The following is a 5,589-nucleotide window of genomic DNA, read 5'->3' as shown; positions in this document are numbered from 1 at the left end:
TCCCTTGGAGCGTGCATACACCACCACTCATGATGATCGCTAGCTAAACCTGCCCCTGGATGTAAGCGATGCACCAACCTCTGCGACAGTGCAGTACCCCATATAGACGGTCTTAGTCCGGTTGCTTTGTTTGGAAACAGAGTGCGATTGCTGTGTTCAGATATGCTCAAACCAACCGGTCAAGTGGAAAATGCTCCAGCTTTCAGAACAACAAGCAAGGTTTGAATTCACATAAAAGGGGCGGGGTTAAAACAGCATCTGACCAATTACAAACATGGACAATACAGTTAGCAGAGCGACATATTTTATAAACAATAATAATAGAAATATGTAAGATAAGAAGTTAAACACATTATCAGATCAAAAGCAACACAGTTGCAGCCACCAAATGCAGGAAGAACAGCATGCAAAACACCATCATAATCATGTGTGAATGTAAATGAATAAGTTTATATCAACACCCAGCTAGAGCACCACAATATCTAGAATCTGACATAAATTAATATATGATGTGAATATATGAGCAGAGAATATATCCAGATTTGCATCGCCTGGGCTCAGATCTATCAGCTCTAGATGATCAGTGATTTTATTAATATCTGTCTATTAATTTACACGTCCACACAGTCAGTGATTTATTACCAGCTGTTCTTCCTGTATGGTTCTTTTAGTCTGATTCTTATCAAAGAAATCACATAGAGCCATGACTGCAAACCGTGGTATCGTTGAAGTCTAGATATTTAGGTCGATCAAAGTCACCATTTTGGCATCATAACAACACGTGACGAGTCAGAACGGAGCCATTGTGAGCCATTGCGCCTGCTGTGAAGTGTGTAAGGCCAGGAACGTGAGCAGTTGGAAGTGAAATATTGACATTAACCCCTCTTTGTCTCAGTCAAAGTTAAGCCAGGAGTTAAAACTGTAAACTGATGTTGTGAAAGACACTTTGGCGAACACATTTTACTGCTTGGCTCTTTTCAATTCTGCCTCACCTGGGGCTTTGTTTACAATTTGTCCCATCATATGACTGCACATGTTTATTGCCCTGCTGAACTTGAACTGAACTGAACCATGAGCTCTGCAATTAACTTGTTGAGTATAATGTTATTGTTATTGGCAGATGATGGATGAAAGCTATGAAAATAAATCCAACGCTGCGGTAAAGCAACACTTATATTGCACTATTACTCTAAATATCACAATATTGTATCATGGAAACATAATTTTCTGTTTGGATTAGACATGGGACGATATGAAAATGTCATGTCACTATTATCCTGCTCACATAATAGCGATGTTACTCTGATAATAATACAAAATATGCTAAAAAGTCTTAAAATGGCACTAAAACACACAGCTACAGTTGGCCCTGGTCTCCCTTACTGTCCAATAAAGGGGACATGTTTCTGCCATCTGCTTGGCTACCTGCTGTTCTATATGGAAAGAACGCCACGACAGACTCCATTCAAAAAACCTGCTAATTTTATAGTGCATTTAAGAGTTGATGGTCTCAAATGGGTGAAGCAGCACGAAATGTTATAAAATATAAAACTATTATTTGACGCAAACGGTTAATTTTGTGAGAAGATGCTTGTTGAACTTTTGGAGGGATTCCAACAACAACGACGACGACGACGACGTGCCTGGTGGATGATGATGATGATGCATGCGCCGAACAAAGATGAGGTTTGGTTTCCGCTGCCTCCAGAGAGGACAACCAATCAATGAACACTCGGTCGTGACTGAATAAAGACACGAAGAGAGGAAACGTGAAATAAACAGCCCCGCAGCTTGTTAGTAAACACAACTGCTGACCAGTGACTTCACGTTGCCGGACCGGGCAGCACTTGACAGCTCAGAAAGGAAGCGACGCTGAATAAACACAACAAACGGCTGACGTTTCCTGGTAGCTACGAGAAGCGCTGGCATTTCCAGGCAAACGTCAGCCACGGAGGTGTCCCGGTGAACCAAACGGGCGGCACATCAAAACAACTCTAACGATGAGGGCCAGGAGATCACGAGAAGAGGTTTTGACCCTCCGCTGTGACCCCGACTAACGTTACCATTCAAACACGCAGAGAATCAAACATGGCGTCGGAGAGGAAAACACCTCGAATGTGAACGTTTACACGACAACACGAGTGACAGCTGTACGTACTTGAAGCGTCCCGGGGCTTGCGGGGAAACAGAGCTGCTCCTCCGACAAATGCACGTCGTTTCTCCTGCTCACGGTGCTTCTGAGTGAGAAGTGCGCAAGCGCGAAAAAAGAGGAAACCCGACGAGGGGGGGACCCAATGACGTCGCCAGGCAGCACAACCAATGAGCAGTGGCGCTACGTTATTTAGGCATGACCGGATGTTTCCTACACAATAAAAGCACGCTGGCTGAATTTGGAGTAATTACTTCTATTTTGAGAAAGGGATCATTTATGTTTTCTGAGGCTCATAAACTCACAATTTAATACGCATCTGGAACATTAGTGATGAAATAATTTCATTTGAAGGGATAAAATGCACTTCTCAAAAAAATACTGAAAACTGACATCACACATCAGATCTTGATGAACAAATTGCTCAAGTTGAACATTTCTACAGATGTACACTGTATAATTTGATGAAAATTACGTAATATCGATCAATGGAAACCCATCAACCCATTGGGGGCTGGATTCAAAATCACACTGAAATTTAGGACAACAAAACAATGAAACTACAGGCTGATCCAACTTGTTGTCCTGGGGATCTCCTCCCAGACCTGGATCAGGGCATCAGTGAGGTCCTGGACACTGTGTGGTGGTACTTGGTGGAGTCGGTTGCACCGATACAGAACGACCCTCTGTTGGATTAGGTCAGGGGTCCATGAGGGCCAGTCAATGAGACACATGCCTTCATCATCCAGAAACTGCCTCCCCGACCATCACTGACCCACCACCAAACTGCTCATGCTGGGTGACGTTACAGGCAGCGTTACGTTCACCACGACGTCTCCAGACTCTTTCACACCTGTCACATGTGCTCAATGTGAACATGCTCTCATCTGAGAAGAGAACAGGGCGCCAAAGATTGACCTGACAATTCTGGTGTTCTCTGGCAAATGGCAGCGGAGCTGCGGGGTACTAGGCTGCGAGACCAGGTCCCACTAGAGGATGTCGGCTCTCATGCCACCATCACGGAGTTTGTTTCTAGTTTGGTCAGAAACATGCACACCAGTAGCCTGCTGAAGGTCATTTTGTGGGGCTCTGGCAGTGCTCCTCCTGTTCCTCCTCCAATCAGGACCAGATAGTGGTCCTACTGCTGGGTTGATGCCCTTCTATGATCCTGTCCAGCTCTCCTTGTGTAATAGCTGGTCTCCTGGTATCTCCTCCATGCTCTTGTGACTGTGCTAAGAGAGACAGCAAACTTTTGCTTAAAAATGGACACTTCCTCTCCTAATATTATTATATAATTATTATTATGATCAAATATTGTTATGTGTTTTAACACATTCAGATGGAAATTTGACATAAATTAAACATTAAATGACCACATGACCATATCTATTATGCTGTGAAATTTCACCAAGCTCTATTCACTGTATCCAACAAGACACACGTCAGCTGGTTTACTACAGCTGGATGAACCCAAAATAAACCATTTAGCTGTGATTTAATAACAATAAACAGATATAAATGGATGCTGAAGTAACTACATAATGATAGTGATTCATGAAAATTCTGAAGTCATGCTTTGTCTGCAAGATGACAAGCACACAACTTTTAAAATGCATATTTTCTGAATGGAGTCTAGATTGATGGGTGCTAGGCTATGCTAACATTGTAGCTGACATTGCACAAATTCACATCTATTCACATGTTTGGATTGAATTTTGGATTGCAAAAGCTACATGCGTGAAAATAAATAATCCAATAATTGACAGATTTCAGCTTTGCTTGGCTATATAGTCGACTATGGGTTGAACAGCAACGGCTCATGAAGCGAGATTGCCTCGTGCTTCTGACCTACATGTCCAACGCCCGCTTCACTGACCAGATATCAGCTCTTACACAGCCTCAGTCAAACCATTACTGGGATGGCTAGACATGTGAAACTGGCCTTAAATCAACAGATCACCTGAGCTCTCATGACTGACTGACAAGCACTTCTCTTGTGTTGATGAACTATCAGTTCTGGGGAGGCCAGAGAAAATCGGCATTGCAGCTTAAAGTCCAGTGTGCTTTTGAAAATGTTAAAGCTCTCGATGTTCCTCTCCTGCTTTGGCAGTGCCGCATCGTAATAATCCTTTTACTTTGCAGGTTGATGCCAGTCATGTGGGGGCAGTAGCATTGCTGCAAGCTGATGTGGGGGTGGAGAGGCTGATTGGCTTCATAAAAAAAGTTCATATCAGTTGAACTGCTGTTTAGTTTGGGGATGACAGCATTTTGAGGTGTATTTGGGTTCTGGGACCCCTCTTGTATTCATGACCATAACCCACTTTTGTGTACTTTACAAAGCTGGAGTTTTGTCTTTGAATTTTGCTAGCTGTTTTATGTCATCCTTTGCTTTCATTTCATTTTTAAACATGCATGCAGTCACCTCATCACACTTTCAAACATGCATGCACCCAATATTAGTGAAATACATTAAGTCCTTGACAAATTGTGTTGTCCCCCATATTTTTATCCTGAATTTCATAATCATAATTCATTCATACATTCATAAAGAATGTGCTTTAATCTATATTTGCTTTTGTTTGTGCAGCAAATATAGTTTTATGAGCAACATTGGTTTATGAAATATTTCGCAAAAATGATTAATTATTCTTATTTTTTCTTGTCCTGCGTTTTGATCCTAAACGGTATACTTTCAAATGTGATAATCTGAATATTATTGCTCTAAGTCATCAATTATTAAAAAGCATCGCAAAAGTTCTCTTTAGTCTGTAAAAAAAAATTAATGTTAATGTCTCAGTCATTCCATGGGTTAACCTCATTCATCATTAAAGTGAACTTCATTAGAATAGTTCTATTGTTGCATGTTTTTATTTTATCTAAAAAGCTATATCCATTTATAAATATTGAATGCTTTTGGGGAATAAGCACAGAATAAGTCAGCTCAACTTTAATTAAAAGTATCAGTGGTTGTGGGGTTGTCTTATAATCGTTGCATTATATTGCCTATTAGTACAAGCAATATTGTATTTTTCAGTGAAAACACATGTTCAAATATTACCACGTTTATCTGATGAATGTATAATAGACCAGATACTCAATTGTTTTAACAGAAAGAAAGAAAGAAAGAAAGAAAGAAAGAAAGAAAGAAAGAAAGAAAGAAAGAAAGAAAGAAAGAAAGAAAGAAAGAAAGAAAGAAAGAAAATAAAAATATTGTATCTTAATTCATATGGCATATGCTTATATTATTCCATTATAATATATATGTGTAATAACGGAAGACTTGTTGATAAAAAAAACAGGTAGTTTTGGGATCTCAAAGTCAGATCTCAGGAACTTTCCTTTTCGACCAGCAGCCTCATTCTTGCGCATGCGTAGCTCGTGTCGAACGAACGTCATACCTCATATCTGTGGGACAATGTTTGGTGACGTGTAATTTGGGC

General features: G+C 40.7%; 1 protein-coding gene across 3 annotated transcripts in view; it reads right to left on the bottom strand.

Annotated features, from left to right (window-relative positions):
- Window positions 1–2,235, bottom strand: part of kiaa0513 (KIAA0513) — a 21,566-nt gene extending 19,331 nt beyond the window's left edge. For 2 of the 3 annotated variants that reach the window (XM_084018369.1, XM_084018373.1), the window contains exon 1: window positions 2,159–2,235. The gene's annotated coding sequence lies outside the window, so the exon portion shown is untranslated. Of the gene's footprint in view, window positions 1–2,154 lie in introns of all 3 variants that reach the window. The other variant, XM_084018371.1, reaches the window with a different exon arrangement.
- Window positions 2,236–5,589: the final 3,354 nt, after the last annotated feature.

This window comes from Eutrigla gurnardus, assembly GCF_963514095.1.
Source record: "Eutrigla gurnardus genome assembly, chromosome: 9".
Classification (NCBI taxonomy): domain Eukaryota; kingdom Metazoa; phylum Chordata; class Actinopteri; order Perciformes; family Triglidae; genus Eutrigla; species Eutrigla gurnardus.
The sequence above is the reverse complement of the archived record's forward strand: the minus strand, read 5'-3'. Positions and strand labels throughout refer to the sequence as shown.